At 41.1% G+C, this 19,405-nt stretch overlaps 2 protein-coding genes across 2 annotated transcripts in view; one reads left to right on the top strand and one right to left on the bottom strand.

Moving 5' to 3' along the window:
- Positions 1-19,405, top strand: part of LOC101470943 (scavenger receptor cysteine-rich type 1 protein M130) — a 254,258-nt gene that overhangs the window by 142,779 nt on the left and 92,074 nt on the right. The window lies entirely within an intron of this gene.
- Positions 1-19,405, bottom strand: part of LOC106675366 (antigen WC1.1) — a 43,883-nt gene that overhangs the window by 13,608 nt on the left and 10,870 nt on the right. The gene's annotated exons all lie outside the window — the stretch shown is intronic.

Below are 19,405 nucleotides of genomic sequence, written 5' to 3'. Positions count from 1 at the left end.
AACAGCTGAACATGAGAGGTTTTTGGACCAATTTTGTGTTCTCCATTCTTTAAGCACCAGTTCGAGCACCATTTAAGCACCGGCACCATTTCAAAAGTACCGGTTTGGTACTGGTATCGGATAAAACCTAAACAATACCCATCCCTACTCACTATACATTTAGCCAGTCTAGGCATGTCCAGTACCCACCTTTGCCGAACTCCTCTCTTTACCTGAGTGTACAGAACATACAGCGGCAGATCTGATGATACCATTACAAAACTAATCATTGACCTGTGACATAGCGTGTGCTTGTGCCAAGTGCACCTACAGACATCCTTATGTTCCTAACATTGTGTTTGTTATAGACAAATTAATTTGCGCAGAAGTTCAGTAACTGAATAACACTTGGGTTCAAATCCGACAGGTCGCTTTTCTCAGTCACACACACGCATGCACTAACACATCCTCCAAATACACACACCCATATTTGCTCAATTGCGGTTTATTTCACACCTCAAACATTTAGTAAACAATTAAGCAAATACAAGTAATCTGCAGGTAGTAAGAAAATAAACTACTAACTCTTTTACACTACGTCCGCACCTACACGGGTATTTTTGAAAACGCAGCTGTTTTGTCCACACGTAAATGGCATTTTGAATCACCGAAAACGGAGATTTTTTAAAACTCATTTTTTGCGTTTATGTGTGGACGAGGAATACAGAGTTCGTCATGCAACTTTAAAGGTATGTGCCTGTCAGGAGTAGTTAGTCATTACAACAAGTGTTTGTGAACTAAAAATCAAGAATGTGGGATCCTGTTTGTCTGTGATTTGGAGAGCCCAGCACGTGCTCCCAACAAAAGAAAGACCAATTCTGCACAAGTACCTCGGCACTTGTGCAGGTGAAACCAAAGGGCAGACATGCTTCACCATATTTTCTAGTCTTTGGCTTAGAAAGAAGTTGGTTTGGAAACATATTCCGCGATGCTTCATCTCCTGCTTTGCGTTTGTGTAGGCGCCCCATGCTAGCAGTGTCCAAGCATTGTTTGTTTGTTTTTTTCCCTTTTCATGCCGCGCCCTCCCTGCAATGGCTCTGCACTCACCCCTAGGGGGCGGGCCCCACACTTTGGGAAGGTCTGGCTTAGGCTGCTGCCCCTATGACCCAGTTCCAGAGAAGGAAAAGAAAATCATTCATCAAAAACAGGTCAGACACCCTTGGTGCAAACCCAGGTGAAAGCAAAACTTTGTTACATTTTGTTGAAGCTGCACTGGAAGGAAACGAAGTGAAGCTACCGCCATATTTAAGGGACTATTTCAGCTTGAAGTTTAAGAAATGCAGCAGCTTTATTAGGCAGTGTAAGCTGTTTTTTCCAAGGGGACTGAACTAGCACCTTATAAAACTTCTGACTTCAAACCTGTGCCAGCATATAAAGGTAAGGTAAATGATACTTGTGTCCTAGGCGTTAAAAAAGAATGTTCATAGTACAGTTTCTAGGTTAAATTAGCAAAAAAGACACTGGCGATGACGTTGCTAATAGTGCTGGGCAGTGGCGGTCCTAGCCTTTTTGGCGCCCTGGGCGAACCCCCCCCCCCCCCCCCACACACACACACACACACACAAAACATGTTAAGGATTGTACATTAACATAAAACTGTTGTCGGAACCATACTGAATTTCACCAGAGTAACATACACACACACACATATGAAGAGAGAGAGAGTATGCATAGTATGCAAACGGCTACCAACCACGTCATACAATGAGTACAGGACAAATCAACAATTGACAATGACTAATTAATATTAAAATCTGTAACATAATGTATTGTTTGGAGTTTAGTCTATTACTGTTACTGTTTTTTTACCATTTCTTCTTGGAACAACTGTAACCCACATAATTTCCTTAGGGATTAATAAAGTATTCTGACTCTGATTGTTTCAGGATGACCTGCTATGATCCAGTGACACATCTGCTTACCTGTATCTTTTGCTCGTTTCTCTTTCTCTTCTCTTTTTTCTAAACTGAGCACCTGATGGCTTTGAACTTTTCTTGTCCTCCTTCCATTGGTTTTAATTTTGCACTCCAGTATGAACACCCATCCCCCAACTCGAGGATCACAACAAAACCTAATAGACCTCCACCTTAATTCACAGATTCACTTTGTCTAGGGTTTATTTCTGGGGTTTCGCACAACCCAGGATTCAAATCATGAATGCATAATGGGCTTGGATTTACAACATTATGAAGGAAATGTGCTCTATTTGGAAGGAGCCGGCCCCCCTCCCCTTTCGACAGATTGTGTGTGAGACTTTAAATCATCAAACTATAAATTTGAAATTGTTACTGATCCCTTTATCCCTAGTCCTAAAGTGTATACAGTGGGGCAAAAAAGTATTTAGTCAGCCACCGATTGTGCAAGTTCCCCCACTTAAAATGATGACAGAGGTCAGTAATTTGCACCAGAGGTACACTTCAACTGTGAGAGACAGAATGTGAAAAAAAAAAAATCCATGAATCCACATGGTAGGATTTGTAAAGAATTTATTCGTAAATCAGGGTGGAAAATAAGTATTTGGTCAATAACAAAAATACAACTCAATACTTTGTAACATAACCTTTGTTGGCAATAACAGAGGTCAAACGTTTACTATATGTCTTTACCAGGTTTGCACACACAGTAGCTGCTATTTTGGCCCATTCCTCCATGCAGATCTTCTCGAGAGCAGTGATGTTTTGGGGCTGTCGCCGAGCAACACGGACTTTCAACTCCCGCCACAGATTTTCTGTGGGGTTGAGGTCTGGAGACTGGCTAGGCCACTCCAGGACTTTCAAATGCTTCTTACGGAGCCACTCCTTTGTTGCCCGGGCGGTGTGTTTTGGATCATTGTCATGTTGGAAGACCCAGCCTCGTTTCATCTTCAAAGTTCTCACTGATGGAAGGAGGTTTTGGCTCAAAATCTCACGATACATGGCCCCATTCATTCTGTCCTTAACACGGATCAGTCGTCCTGTCCCCTTGGCAGAAAAACAGCCCCATAGCATGATGTTTCCACCCCCATGCTTCACAGTAGGTATGGTGTTCTTGGGATGCAACTCAGTATTCTTCTTCCTCCAAACACGACGAGTTGAGTTTATACCAAAAAGTTCTACTTTGGTTTCATCTGACCACATGACATTCTCCCAATCCTCTGCTGTATCATCCATGTGCTCTCTGGCAAACTTCAGACGGGCCTGGACATGCACTGGCTTCAGCAGCGGAACACGTCTGGCACTGCGGGATTTGATTCCCTGCCGTTGTAGTGTGTTACTGATGGTGACCTTTGTTACTTTGGTCCCAGCTCTCTCAGGTCATTCACCAGGTCCCCCCGTGTGGTTCTGGGATCTTTGCTCACCGTTCTCATGATCATTTTGACCCCACGGGATGAGATCTTGCGTGGAGCCCCAGATCGAGGGAGATTATCAGTGGTCTTGTATGTCTTCCATTTTCTGATGATTGCTCCCACAGTTGATTTTTTCACACCAAGCTGCTTGCCTATTGTAGATTCACTCTTCCCAGTCTGGTGCAGGTCTACAATACTTTTCCTGGTGTCCTTCGAAAGCTCTTTGGTCTTGGCCATGGCGGAGTTTGGAGTCTGACTGTTTGAGGCTGTGGACAGGTGTCTTTTATACAGATGATGAGTTCAAACAGGTGCCATTCATACAGGTAACGAGTGGGGGACAGAAAAGCTTCTTACAGAAGACGTTACAGGTCTGTGAGAGCCAGAGATTTTCCTTGTTTGAGGTGACCAAATACTTATTTTCCACCCTGATTTACGAATAAATTCTTTACAAATCCTACCATGTGAATTCATGGATTTTTTTTTCACATTCTGTCTCTCACAGTTGAAGTGTACCTCTGGTGCAAATTACTGACCTCTGTCATCATTTTAAGTGGGGGAACTTGCACAATCGGTGGCTGACTAAATACTTTTTTGCCCCACTGTATTTATTTTCTTACTCTTCTTATATATATTCTTTGTTTACTTGCACTGCTGTAACTGGAGCCCCATTGTCTCTTCTCTCTATATACTGGACTGTATGTAGCAGAGATGACAATAAAGTTTACTTTGACTTCAGCAGCGAGCAGGCGCACCGAGGGCTCTCGCGCTCGCTTTTCGTGTATAGAATTTCGAAAAAACATTGGTGCAAATTATAAGTCCGTATCATGATGTCTGGTGTTTTCGTACTTGTTGGTTTGTTTTTATTTTGTTTTATTTTGCGAGTTGGTTATTAGCTGCTGCTCCAGCCAGCCAGAGAATCCCCCGCCGCCCCGGCCTCTCCTCCCTGTGCCGCAAGCAGCAGGCGCACCTCGCAAACGGAGGGCGCCCTCACGGTGTGTTCACACCAAACGCGATAGACGCGACCAGAGCGTCAGGTTTACATGTAAAGTCAATGGAGAAGGGTGATGACACGCGATTGAGGGTCCCGCGAAAATTCAGAAGCAGATTTGCGTCGTGAAAACGCGAAAACGTGTCAAACGCGCGTCAAAGCAGCGCGTTTGACTCGCAAATAAAACCACGCACATCAGTTTTTGTGTTGCATTTTGTGAATTCGCGCTTATCGCGTCTACCGCTCGAGTTGGAAAAATCTGAACTTCAGCGTCAATTCGCGCCGCGACAACCAATCAGGAGCCTGGTGACGTGGCTCTGACCTAGGTCAAAGGAGCAGATCCAGCGAAAGCCCTTCACACTTAATTCAATATGGAGGAGAGGCTAATCAACGCCGTAGCAAACCACCCGGAGCTGTACGACACCAGCTGCTTTCTGTACCGAGACAGGAATATAAAGGACCAAGCTTGGAGGAAGATATGTGAAGAGATCGGGCAACCTGGTAAGTTCATTCATTTCTCTTTTGAAAGTTTTGACTGAAGCTGCTAGCTTTGAGAAGGGTCTGGCTGCAGCCACTGGGGAGCGCCATATTGGGACCTCCACACTAACCGGAAACATGTGACCTCCACAGTAGCCGGAAACACGTGACCTCCACAGTAGGCAGAAATACGTTCCTGCATGGATCATCGACTGTGGAAACCTTGCAAGTGGATCGTAAAGGTTGGGACATAGTCTTTCATGTCTAAATTTGCCGTTTATAATTATATAATTCTAGGAATCATCTAGTTTGCTTACACTGATTACGTTAGCACTTTATTAGCGTTACAACAACGGTCAGACCCCCGAAGTATCTAAACTTTAGTAAGGAATGTGTGCACATTTGACACCTCTGATTAGCATTTAGTGGTCAGTTTCAAACGTATTTGATTTTTGCTTGTTATGAACAAATTCACTTCACTACTTTTCACGATCTGTAACATCAATGCACATTGTTCTATTTACTGCATATTGCACTTTGTTCATGTCTCTCATTCCACCTGCAAAAACATTGTAAAGGTTGTCACAGAGTTTTATATATGTATAAATACTAATATTCTCTATTCCATTCAGTTTTATTGCCCAGATGTTAGTTAGCCTTTGTTCAGTTGTCTTTTATATGTCAATATAAAAGGCCATTTACCATAGTATGGTAAATGGTAAATGGCCTGCATTTGTATAGCGCTTTTCTAGTCCATAGGACCCCAAAGCGCTTTACACTACATTCAGTCATCCACCCATTCACACACACATTCACACACTGGTGATAGCAAGCTACATTGTAGCCACAGCTGCCCTGGGGCGCACTGACAGAGGCGAGGCTGCCGGACACAGGTGCCACCGGGCCCTCTGACCACCACCAGTAGGCAAACACGGGGTTAGTATCTTGCCCAAGGATATTTGGCATGCAGCCAGGATGCAGCCTGGGATCGAACCACCGACCTTCTGATTAGTGGCTGACCTGCTCTGCCACCTGAGCTACAGGTTCATTTTGATGTTTATAGTATTGTTTAAGCTCATTAGGTCTCCTAGGTTCATTTGCTTATTAGTTCCCCCTTGTGTTTCCAACCCATGTTAAGACTCCCCTGCTCTTCATGTGTTTCATGTCTGTGTCTTACGTTGTCAAGTTCTGGTTGTCATGTCTGCGTCTCATTATGTTTCCTATTTTATTTGGAAGAGATCCTGTGCTTTTATATTATGGTTTATGTTCTGAGTCCTTTGATGTACTGTTTCTTGTTTCCCTAGATGGTTATCTTAGGTTTAGCTCTTTGGCTTTGTTATATGGCTTCCCTGTGTTCCATGTTATGTCCACTTTGATGTTTTGTACCATGTTTCAGGTTCCTATGTTCTGTCTCCCCAGTTGCTGTTAAGTTTGCATGTTTTGGAATTCAGTCAGTGTGTTTCCTGTTTTACTTTGAAGGTCCATGCCTCATGTGAGTGTTTCTAGTTTTGTGTCCCTGTCTCGTCCAGCCTGATTACTCCCAGCTGTGCTCCCCTTCTGTGTCTCATTCCCTCGTTATCCCTCTGTTAGTGATGGGATTTCCGGCTCTTTTTAGAGATCCGGCTCTTTCGGTTCGGCTCACTAAAAAGAGCCGGGTCTTTCGGCTCTGAACCGGCTCTTCAGGTTGTTTTGTTGCTTTAATTAATTTATTATTAACAATAATATAAAATTATGCACAAAAGGAATTACTAACATAAAAACAAGTGGTTTTATTTATATATGTTTATATATAAATATATGCGGTGGCCCCTAGAGACAAAACACGTACAAACTCCAAAACACATTTCTAGCATGAACTGAACTTCCAAAGCAGAGCTACTAGATCACTTAAATTACACAATTGAAAGCATGTGTGTATTGTTTGTGTATTTATACACAGGCACTCATATATATATTCAAATAATTAAAAAAAAAGTTCATTTACCTGTTATTACCACACACCAAATCCGGTCGTTGGTACTTGCTGGCTTGTGTAGCCACAAGATAACAAAGGCTCAACACTGCACCCAGCATCCTGGAGCACTTCTGTTGTCTTTTGTACGTGTTTTGAGTTTTTATGTGCTTCTGAGTTTTTATATGCTTCTGAGTTTTTACGTGCTTCTGAGTTTGTACGTGTTTTGGAGTTTTTACGTGTTTTGGAGTTTGTACGTGTTTTTACGTGTTTTGGAGTTTGTACATGCTTCAGAGTTCGTACGTGATTTGAAGTTTGTATGTGCTTTGTCTCTAGGGGCCACCGTAAATATACTTTTATTTATTCACTCCACATAAAATGTAATAAATAAATCATATAATACAAAAATCAACTATTCACATTTCAAGTTTTAACTATTTAAATTTTCAGCTTTTTCCTTTCACAAATTTAAAGTGAAAAGAACACAAAACACTGCAAACCACAACACAATTAAATATAAATTATAATATGAAAACTAAAAGAACATGCATATTCTCTGTCATATGGACCTGCATGAATAAACTTTCTCAATCCTTTATCATCTGCAACTGAAAATAGTTGTGGATGATTACTATACCTTTCTAATGTTGTTGTCCCTGCCTCTCTTTCTCTCTCTCTGGCTCTGTTCCTGTGCTACTGAGTGTAACTACCGCCCCTCCCCCCTCTGCCCAGCGTAAAGCACAAGGCTCGCGTGCAGAGTGAAGCGGAAAAAAAGTGCGAGAGAGAGGGTGAGAGAAAGAAAAAAAAAAAAAAAAAACCCCACGTGACGGCTCGCGATAAGGAGCCGGCTCGCGTCGTTCACGTCAAAGAGCCGGCTCTAAGAGCCATTTCGTTCGCGAACGACCCATCACTACCCTCTGTGTATTTAAGCTCTGCGTTTCTCTTTGTCAGTGTCGTAGTCTCCCTCATGCTGTGTGTGATTCTCCCCGTGGTTCCTGGTATACTTTATGTTTAGCTTTCCCAGTTTAGTTTAGTACTGTTTTTGTGTTTCACTTTTTGCCAGCATTAAAGCTGTGTTTTTGAGTTTACGTTTTGTCTCCGTGAGTTTGCGTTTGGGTCCTCTCCTGCCTGCCACACAGCCGAATCATGACACATGTTATTTTTTCTTTTTTTTTTCTCTGTTACAGACAAAACGATATACCGGTGCACTTTCACTGCCCTGTCTGTAACATGACAGTCATACAGCGTGGGGATATGGCAAGGCAATTATTGTCATGTCAGCATTCAGGACTGCTCCCCACTGAACTCTCCGTGGAGCCCCGCCTCCCTCTCGATGTCTTGTCTCCAGCATCTAAACCATTTTCTGAATCTTCAGTAGAACATTCATGTGCTCTACCCTCTGTGCTAAATGAAACTGTGGCTTGTGGAAAGTCCATGAAAATGAAATGCCCTCACTGTGGTCTTAGTCTTCTTACAAAAAAACTTCAAGGCTGACATGATGAGGAGGCATTCAAACAGATCAATAGATGTTTGCCTGGCCTGTCATCTGCAGTGTTTTTGTGTAGAGGGACTTCTTCCTCTTTGTTTTTCAGTTTGCAGAGGACATGGAGCTCTTTTTAAAAGCATGTGCTGATGAGCAGGGACGGGTCAATGCGATGTTTGACATTTAATGGACAGATGAAGGCACTGGCTGTTTGTTTGTGTTTTTATGTGTTTGTTTTTCAGTGTACAGAATTCCAGTTAAACTTATTATAAAATGTTGTTCACTTGTTTTATGTCCATACTTATTGTAAAAAGTGTAACTGTAAATGTAACAGCATTGTTTATACTTGTAACTTCAGAGTAAAAAGCTTGTTGTTGATATTAACATTAATGTATTATCCTGTAATCAATAATATTTTTATACATTTTACGCATTAACCCTCTGATCTCTATCCTGGCCATTTGGGGCCACTTCACTTCTTCTTCTTCTTGTTTGACTGCTACACTGCAGTGGACCGAAAGAATGACGCAGGTTTGATCTTAAGGATCTAATAGTTGTGTGTGTTTGTGCATGACATTGCAACGCAAACATGTATTTGCAAGATAGACTGGAATAAATTATGATGCATCAAATATTACACAGGCTGCAGTGAATTTTTGTTGATACAGGCTATTGAGCTTTGAGTTTCCCAGTCAAACTTAGCTTTGACACACCTGCTAACACTTCTACTCTTGTACATTTCATAACAAGACACCATAACCAAAATATTAACTCTCAAAAAAAATTCAAAGCTGCAGCTGCAGCACAAACAGCAACAAACACTGTTAGTAAATGTGTCCTGGAGTTTCTGCAGGTGCAAAAAGTGCTGCTGCTGTAAGTAAGCCTAACAGCTTCCAGATCACTTATATTTCTGGAAAGATGGCAAGAAGGGCATCACTGCTCATCTCTACAATCTCCGAGATCTTGGAATACAAGCCTCTGTCCCATGAAAACCACTTCACAGTAGTAGGAGTCCACTAAAACCTACAAATGAAGAGTGATCCTTGAAGAAATAGGGCGCACACTATAGTGACCTCAACAATTGCAAGACAGCCTTGTCCCTGATGCTTATATGAAAAAAAAAAAAAATACGAAGATTTATGAAACCATTATTACTGTTTTATCTGAAAAGCTACTGGTAATAATAAATAAAAGCTACTGGTAATATATAACCTAACTGGGATTTAAAATGTAAAAAACAGAATGTAGATAAAATTTTGGTTTTGATGAAAAGGACTGGTGCTAATTTAAAGTGTCGGTTTAAGGTCGGTAAAAGTAGAGAGAGAGTTTTGTATTTTTGGCTCTCCTTGAACAAAAATAATAGTGCACAATAATCAATGTTGATGTTAATCAATTAGATGTCCCAGACTCTACTATTAATAATACAGTGGTCCCTCGTTTATCGCTGGTGTTACATTCTAAAAATAACCCGCGGTAGGTGAAATCTGCGAAGTAGTAAACTTTATTTTTTACAATTATTTTAGCTGTTTTAAGACTGTAAAAACACCTCACTACATGCTTTATACACTTTCCTCAGACAAGCACAAACATTTTCACACTTTTTTTCTTTTGTTTAAACACTCTTAAAGTTCAAACCTTCGTAGAAACATAAGTCCATTATAAAATGAAACCGTGCAAAACGTTTCGTCGGCATTGTTGTGTTTGTCGGGGAGAAAACTTACAAACATACAGTGCAGCACTTCAGAGTTACACTGCTAGCGATCGAAGATTTATATAAATTCGACAAACTAAACTCATTCTGTGCTGTACAGCAGCGCTCCCCAACCTTTTTTGCACCACGGACCAGTTTAATGTCAGAAAATATTTTCACGGACCGGCCTTTAAGGTGTCGCGGATAAATACAACAAAATAAAATGATACAGACAAAGACAAAAACTGTAGTATTTTGTAAATATGATAATAAACGCAAATTCACTGTGTGATTGTGTAACTTTATTAGCAGTGTCCTCCTGAAATGCACCAACAACATTGAGACACACGGCTACAACACGGGAAAAGACCCAGGGAACCCAACTTAACGATTAAAAACCCTGAAAACCATACACTTCACACCCGAGCCGCAACTCTCGCGGCCCAGTACCAAACGGGCCTGGGTGTTGGGGACTGCTGCCGTGCAGAAGACACGGCACTAGATTGATTGACAATGGTCTACAGCAATCAGAACGCACAAAACAATTTGCTGTTAAAAAAAATAAAATAAAAAAATCAGCGAGTCCGTGAAAGGTGAACCGCGTTACAGCGAGGGATCACTGTACAATAATTTCCAGTAGCACTGCTGATATATGAGATGGTGGGTTTGAGGTTGTCTTCAAACAAGTGCATTGTACTAGAAAAGGGTGTTTGAAGGATTAAAAATGTAAAACGTAATGACTATTTTATATTTGTGAAAAAACTTTATGCAGAAAAAGTAGCAAAGAAACAAAAATATAACACATGGACACTTTTGGCCACGAAAAAGCTGGAGGGATGGTGATTTTTTTTTTTAATAAACCCAGACTGTTAAAAAAACCCCACTTAGAATCAAATTTATTTGTCAGCAGCATCAATAGTAACAAAAATACAATTTAGTTTTCGCTGTCAAAGTCGATTTAACTGAAGTTACGTGTTTCCGGTTAGTGTGGAGGTCGCAATATGGCGCTCCCCAGTGGCTGCAGCCAGATGCTCTTGCTAGCTTTTGGGAAGCTGCCCAAAAGCTAGCAAGCCACCACTATTTTCCCACTGATGTACAAATAACGTTCTGCTTTTATGCATATTGTCATATAGGAATATATGTTATTGTTTATTAATAAACAGCACACAGTGGTCCCGCTGTTCATCCGTCATTGCTACTTTTACGTTTTGCAATCTACAAAGGTTTGCACTTTGAGAATCAACTTATGAGAACTGTGACTAATGTTCATGTGTGTGGGGAAAAAAGTGTATAAAGTCCGTAGTGAGGGGCTAGTTATTCTGAGAACCCCTGCTGCAGTAAATGAGGGACCACTGTATATACTTTCTCTTTGATTATTGTATTCAATCTGTTAACATTTAATATTTACTTGATAGAACCAACTGATTCTGCAGCAGAGCATCCCCTGTTGCTTCTCCTGGCTTCCCAGTCCCTGAGCTCCTGCTCATGTAATTGTAGCATCAGATGTACAGCAAGCACTGATAACTTTTTACTTGGTGGGATTCCCTTGTGATTACCTTTATATATCTTTAAATATCTACAACCAATCTGTTTATAACAGATTTTTTCAATGTTGAAAATGAAAATCTAGTAGCAGCCTTCTCATTTCTTTGTGTTTTGTGCTGTTTTACAGGCCCACAGAGGAGGACGGCTCCGAGGCAGATGAAGGATGGGTCCCAGGACGGTCCATCGGTGGTGGAGCTGGCCATCCTGGTGTCCCTGAAGAGGCCACACCAGTCTCCAATGGAGCATTTCCTCCTCAGCCTTGTTCCTGCTCTGGAGAGCAGCTGGTCCTTTTTATTCCTGTCTCTCTGTAAATTCTTATATTTTATATATTTATGTTTAATGTTTTTCTGTTTGAGAATTTTAATATTACTTAAAATAAATTTTTATAAAGACTAATGTCTCAGTTCTACTACACAGCAAATGTTGGCACACGACTTGACACATGTAGAATTTATTTCATATTATACTAATGACAAAATATACTGATACAGTGGGATGCAGAAGTTTGGGCAACCTTGTTAATAGACATTATTTTCCTGTATAAATCGTTGGTTGTTACAACAAAAAATGTCAGTTAAATATCATACAGGAGACACACACAGTGATATTTGAGAAGTGAAAAGAAGTTCACTGGATTTACAGAAAGTGTGCAATAATTGTTTAAACAAAATCAAGCAGGTGCATAAATGTGGGCACCACAAAAAAAAGAAATGGAATAAATATTTAGTGTATATCAATGTGTGTGTCTCCTATATGATATATGGGGTGCCTTTGTCTGGACGTGCTTCCCATCCAGAGCTGCACAGCAGAGAGGAAAGTTCCAGCGCTCCTGGAATCCCTCTGTGATGGACCGCCAGTCTCCAGGTGAAGGCACAGCCATGAAGTCGTCCACTAGACAGTCCCAGATGGCCATTGCTACCTGGGGGGTGATCTGGCTCACCGTGGACACACCGACTCTGAAACTGAACACGATGGTCCTAAAGAAGTCCCCGGTGGCAAGGAACCTGGACAAAATTGTTCAAAATCAGTATTATGTGTACTGCAGTTACAAGATACATTATTCAAATTCCAAAATACTTTTGTGATGTCAGATTTAAATCACAAAACTTAAATCTTACATAAAACATTTTGTAATTATAAGGATAATTACAAAATGTATATTAGATAATATCTAAAACAGTTGTGTTTTGTTTTAACTTTAACATATCATAATTTGATTGGTAGCAACTTTCACAACTACAGTGAGCCAATCACTCATAATTCCTAAACATGTCAATCAGGTAGGAATGAAGTAAGACATTAATAGAAATAAAGAGTTGTGTGTTGACATGTAGCCCTTTCCTTGCTTAAATCATTGTTAATATTTTGGAAAAAAATATGCTGTGATAAGACAGCATATCAAGATAAAATATGCTAGATAGAACCATATAACTAAAAACTGTTCACAATTTTATCTGCCTCTCAGTTTTAAGAAAGGCTGGTGACCCCTGTTATAGAGTCTGACAGCTGCAGGGATTATATACAAATATTCAACTATCCCAGAATTAAACCAGGTCTAAATTAAAAAAAAAAGGAGTGAGTATCACTACAAAGATTAACCCACAGTGGTCCTCATACCAGTTTGATATCAGCAAACACCGAGAGCATACATTGATATGACACCACAGCCATGCTATCATTGCAAACACTGATAACAGCATAAATCACTAGAAATATTATAAATAGTCGTCTCTGTACCACAGTTTGCTTTCAGTAAACACCAACAGCATTCACTGTTAGCATACCACATCCATGTTAGCAGTGTATAAACAATAGTTTAGCATATATTAGCACAGGTATCAATAAAGGACTACCGTATTAAACACTTTTACTAACCGCAGGCAGATGGACAGGCGCTCTGCCTGTAGTTGGTGTCTTGGCGATACTGGGACCAACGTGGGACAGCAGGTCCTCAAACTGAGCGAGGGAAAGATGGTGGTATCGCTGAAAGCGGCCGTCATCCAGGCGCAGCTCGTGGAGCAAGTGGTGAAACTCACCAAACTGCTCACGCCTCTGCAGGATCTGATGGACCCAGGTACGGCGAGGACGTCTTTTACGCTGCTGCTCTGCTCTCCACGGTGAATAGAGAAGGGAGACTCTCTCTTCAAGTGCTAGCTCGACAGCTGCCATCTTGCAAAGATACCGTCTGGCATAACTTCCTCCCACATTTCAGGTTTGACACGCGATGAATTCACGTTGGACACGTGTCGAGGTGTGAATCTGGCGCGTTTTGATCGCATCTATCACGTTCGGTGTGAACACATCGTTACTCCCAGCCATAGCTGGACTGGCCATCAGGCATACTGGGCATTTGCCCGGTGGGCCGCTGGCGAACTTTTGTTTTTATGGGCCGATGGATTTTTTTTTATTTTTTATTTTTTTTAGGAAGGGTATATATAATGAAAGGTGTTGGATTGGCCAATTGGTCATGATCGACTCTGGGCTGGACCAATTACAGCCGAGGAGGCCGAATGCACCCGCCCCCTTGTTTTCGCGCGTTGCATGCCGGGAACTCGTGGCAAAACAATCCAAGTACCGCATCAAATGCAAGCATTTGCAGCACCGCAAAACGTTCATTTTCCGGTTCCAATACCTTCTTGTTTTTTCTTTGCCGCACAAAAAAGGGTATGTACAAAACAAAAGGAGAACAATGCCGGTCCGTACAAAGACAGACTCGACGAAAAGAGAAAGAAAAGATACGAGGAAAAAAATCAAAGGTGTGAAAGGGTCAGACCCTTACGAGCACACAGAGGGACAAAAGACGTTAGCGTGCTGCCCAACTTTCACCACGCTCATATTTATAATTATACGGTTCTTGGAGTGAGTGCATACACTCATGAAGTTTAGTAACTTCAGGTCACTGCAACAAGCCCAGGTACAGTTTACCGATGGATGGGTGCAGGACCTTGAAACGCACCGTGTAAAGACCATTGTACGAACAAAGGTAAGTTTACCAGTCTCACAAATCATCGTCATAAATACACATTCGTTAACCGTTTATTAATAGGACCTTTGAGCTCAACGGTAATTAATTAGTAGTGGAAATAATTTCTGGTTCATTACAGAAATGTAGCAGTGACAATAATATTGTATCTTGTAATCGTACTGGACAATTAGTGATACAAAACAACTGTTTTATCCTGTGAATAAAAGTATGTTTTTGTCAATGTACCATGGTAATAACAGAAGTGAAACGCAATATTGTGTCAAGACAATTCACTATTTATGCACAATAAACAAAGGAGCATAGCGCGACAATTTCTGTTCAGCGCCAGACTTGCTTGTAACCTATATCACCAATTATGTTAAGAAAAATGACGCATTAACGACTAAAAAACTCTGACCTTTGTGGGAATGCTTGGAGCAGACTAACATGTGAGCTGGAGTGTTCTGGGACGTTATATTTGGTATATCCAGACCATCCGTCGGCTCTTACTTCGGAAACATGGCTTAAAACATTTCTCTTCAACGACGTAATCCGATTTAAAAAAAAAAAACGATCGGCTTCCCGTGGCTGTCATGCGACCGGCTGTTGCAGTTAATAATACAACAGCTTCTTGCCATTTTTTGTGTTTCTTTTTATCCTGTGTAACTGAGTTCATTTGAAAGCCTGCGTGCGCTAGTACCTCTTGCCACAAGTTCCCAGAATCCTTTGCGGTTTTACCCCTGAATGACGTCACATTTTCAATCTTTATCCTGGTGGGCCGGTCTCTAGTCAAAATGCCCGGGCCGATTTTTTGTCCCAGTCCAGCCTTGCTCCCAGCAAATGGGTGATAGAAAACCGATCGGTGCCTATGCCATCTCCAAAATGCGCTGGCTGATGTAGGGTCAGCAGCAGAGTGCGAGCAACTTTTTTTTTGCCGATGTCTGTGATGGCGTCCCCCACCACGATGCCGCCCCGGGCAACCACCCGTGTCGGCCGTATCAAAAACTGCTACTGGGGCTAGGCCATATCATACCATTCATGGTAATACCAGTATAATGTTGGGCAACGATAAGAAAATGAAATATTGTGATAGAATAAGGGTAAAACGCGCATGTGCACTGCCTTTGTTTTCATATGCACATGGCGGAAAAAGCATGTCGCCGACGGAGAATGAGAAGGGCGAAAGCGGATCGTTGAATGAAACGGATGAACCAGAATTGGTTTGTAAAAATGCTGCAACTTCAGTGGTGTGGAACTGGTTTAGCTTTCGTCTGTCAGATACACAACAAAGCACTATTTTTGGTAGAGCATGCAAGCGGGCCGTCGTTATTACCGTGTTTTTTGGAAAATACGGCACACTTAAAATCAATCCTTTGATTTTTCTGAAAATCCACAGTGCCCCTTATAATCCCGTGTGCCTTATGTATGAATTCTGGTTGTGTTTACTGACCTCAAAATGATTTTATGTCGTACACAGCACTGTCAAATGTTTTAGTACGACTTTGCTAAGCTTGATGGATTGTCGGAGCATTATGGCTATCGTAAGGCAGGAGCCTCGCGGAGTGATACGTACTGTGCTTCAACATAATATTACCGTATTGTGTGTGTATAACCTCTTTTTAGGTTTTGGTTAAACTGTCAGCAAGGAATTTGCATTTGCACTGTTAAATTTTTATATAACTTTAATGCACATAAAAAAACAGCTGCTTGTTTAAGTGAAAATACATTGATGGGTTTTTTGAACTAATAAAGTTGAGGAGTTGTAAAGTATTTTGTCTAGTGTCAATTATATCGTCAGCTACATCGTTATCGCAAATTTTCAGATGTATATCGTGATAAATATTTTTGGTCATATCGCCCTGCTGTAATTGCTAATGTTGGTTGGCCCTGGCTATCTCCTGGTAAGTAGTTATAAGCATGCCTTTGCTCAGTACCTGATGTAATCAAAATGTATCTGGTACATTCTAGAATATTCTAAGGGCTATAAAATAATGTTAAACAGTAATTTATTGAGGACAAACTGAAATAATTTCAGTTGGAATTGATAACTGCAGTTGCGGTCTATTTAGGCTATTAGACTATTTATCTGAAGAATGGCTAAATTCAGCCGATTATTTGCTCCATGAGTCAGCTCCATATTAGCTCTGTTGACTCAGTTACTGATCTATGACGATTAAGTTATTGAAATTATCACCTGTTTGAAAGTAAGGGGGGGAGAGGATTTCATATACGCTCAAATTTCAAATATGGTTACATCAAAATTGATAAGTGTGTAAATGTGAGACTGGTAGTTCAGTTGTCTTTAAGTGTGGTTGTGTGAGGTACTTTTGCCTAGTCAGTGTATTACCCATAGCAGACAGCCTTGTCGGGGTGGCTCTATCTCAGGTGGTACTCCATTACTAACTGGAAAGTTGGTGGTTAGATCCCAGTCTGCACACTAAATTTCCTTGGGCAAGATACTAACCCCAAATTGCTATCGGATGCATCCATCAGAGTATGAATGTGTGTGGATGTTAGATAGAAAAAAGTGCTGGTGTGAATGAGGCAAGTAAAGTAATGTGCTCTGAGTGCTCAGATAGAGTTGCAAAGCGCTATACATGAACTAGTCTATTTACCATCTTCCAGTTTACAGGTGCAACAACACAGCAAGAAGTAAGACTTGGTCTTTTTCACTACCTGGTCCTACACCCTCATTTTAGATTTCACACAATCTTCCCCATGAACTAATGATAAGTGAATGAATCAAAAATGGGGAGGGAAGGTGGGGCACCAAAAGGAGAATGAACAGCTTATAGAGCCGGTGGGGAGGGTAACAGGGAACCAGACGGGACATGTTTGGAGGTGTAGTCCAACAGATAATTTATCTCCAATTCAATAGCTGGGGCCACATCCTCATTTAAGGTTTGACAGCATTTTAAGTGGATAACGCCAGATGGCTTGAACATGAATTGAGGCTGTAGTTAAGGAAAGGCCTGACAGGGGAATGGGAGCAGCTTTCGGCTGGGGCAGATACCCAAAAAAGGCATCCAGAAGTAGTGATGACTGTACGTAACAAAGATCAAAAATGGTTGCCTGACTGGTTTATTTATTCTGAGTAAGGTAGCAGTTGACACTTGGAAGGGTTTGGAAACCAGTGGATTGGGAGCATCATCATCATCATCACTATGAAGTGCTGCCATGAGCACAGCAAGCAACAGGTGGTGATAAAACACAAATAATGAAAAAAATATTAGCCATTCAAAAGCCCCCAGTCATGGTGTATGGTGCAGTGTCTGGCATGACAAAATGGAGATACAGGTGCACGCCTCTGATTTTGTGAGAAAAAAAATCTCTGTTGTTGTCTGCCACACATCAACACAAATACTACGTTTCTGAAAATCTTCACCCAGGTTATGAAAATCTTTTTTGTTGATCCAAAATACTGTTTCGTCCAAAATACTTTCATCCAAAATACTGAATGAAAGGCCAAAACACAAAGAAAGGAACATGTTTAAAAGAAAAAATACCTGTGTACATGTGAATGTAACCTTAGTTTTGTCCTCTTTGCATCATTTAGGGGAAGTGATAAAACTTGTGACTCATACCCATGTTGATTTATTGATCATGACTGTTTTTCGTGTTGGTGAAAAAAAAAGTGGATTTCTCTGCTCAATCCACAAATGCCAATTTTAAGATTTATAACCCTTTGTCCTTCTTTCACTAAAAAGAAGAGACAAAAACTAGATAATTAAGGAAACAACTTAGGGAGGGGAATTGTTAACTGAATTCAGTTTTATTCAAAGAAGGGTTCAGCGTTATGTAACAGTGGCTGTAGATGTACTTTTTGTTTGTTGTTGTATTTAGTAATGGTAGTCATTTAAAGATTTCTAGCTCTGATCTTTTTTTATTGTGCTTTGCTCCAACGCTCCTATAAACCTACAATTGGTCCAGTATTTTTTGCATTGCTGTAAAATAATGAGTGTGATCTGTGGGTAGGATTAGGGCAGGGGTAGGCAATGCCAGACCTCAAGGGTAGGGTTAGGGTTAGGATTTCCTGCAGGTTTTAGATGTGTCCTTGGTCCAACATAGCTGATTCAAATTGCTGATTTACCTCCTCAACGTGTCGCATAGTTCTCCAGATGCCTGCTAATAAACTAATCCTTTTATTCAGGTGTGATGACCCAGGGGGATATCTAAAACCTGCAGGACACCGGCTCTTGAGGCTTGGAGTTGCCTACACCTGGATTAGAGACACCTGCCACTATCATGTTAACAAGAACTAATTTCTATTGAGTAGTTCCAGCCAACTGTACCATCACTGATGCCTCATCTCAAATGATGTCTCATCATTTGTTCCTGTATCTCCCACCTCGTCTTACTGTCTGTTAGGGCTGCCACGATTAGTCGACTAGTCACGATTACGTCAACTATCAAAATCGTCGACGACTGATTTAATAGTCGACACGTCGTTTGAAGCTTTGTAAGATCCCAAAAGACGCAGGAATAAGTAGTAGTATTTAAGAGTGTAAAAACGGACTGAAACAGAAGATGGCAGCACTGCATGTACAAGGATGCCAGCTGCCGTTAAACCCCGAAGAAGAAGAAGTAGCTCTGTCCCAGAATTCATAGCGAAGCCCAGCTCAATTTTCAACAATGGCGGCAGCTAGTTAGTTTTAATATTACTCTTATTATTCTTTCTGGGTCACAAAATAAACGTTTAACATGTTTTCAGGCGAGAATGTAGCTGTGGAAACCTGAAATATCTGCTCAGTTTATCAAGACACCACATATTTTCAAAAGCGCTCCAATGTCTGTTACCCACTAGCTCGATAGCTAGCCGGCGGCAAGGCTCCCTAGAGCCCCTGAGAACCGCGGACTCCGGGGAAATCGTTTTCATACCCACGGCCGTCTTCCCCTACTCAGGTTAAACATATATAAGTCACTTAGATAACTTAAAAATGTT

Source organism: Maylandia zebra, linkage group LG7, assembly GCF_041146795.1.
Source record: "Maylandia zebra isolate NMK-2024a linkage group LG7, Mzebra_GT3a, whole genome shotgun sequence".
Lineage (NCBI taxonomy): Eukaryota > Metazoa > Chordata > Actinopteri > Cichliformes > Cichlidae > Maylandia > Maylandia zebra.
Note: the sequence above shows the minus strand (reverse complement) of the source record. Positions and strands in the feature narration are given on the sequence as shown.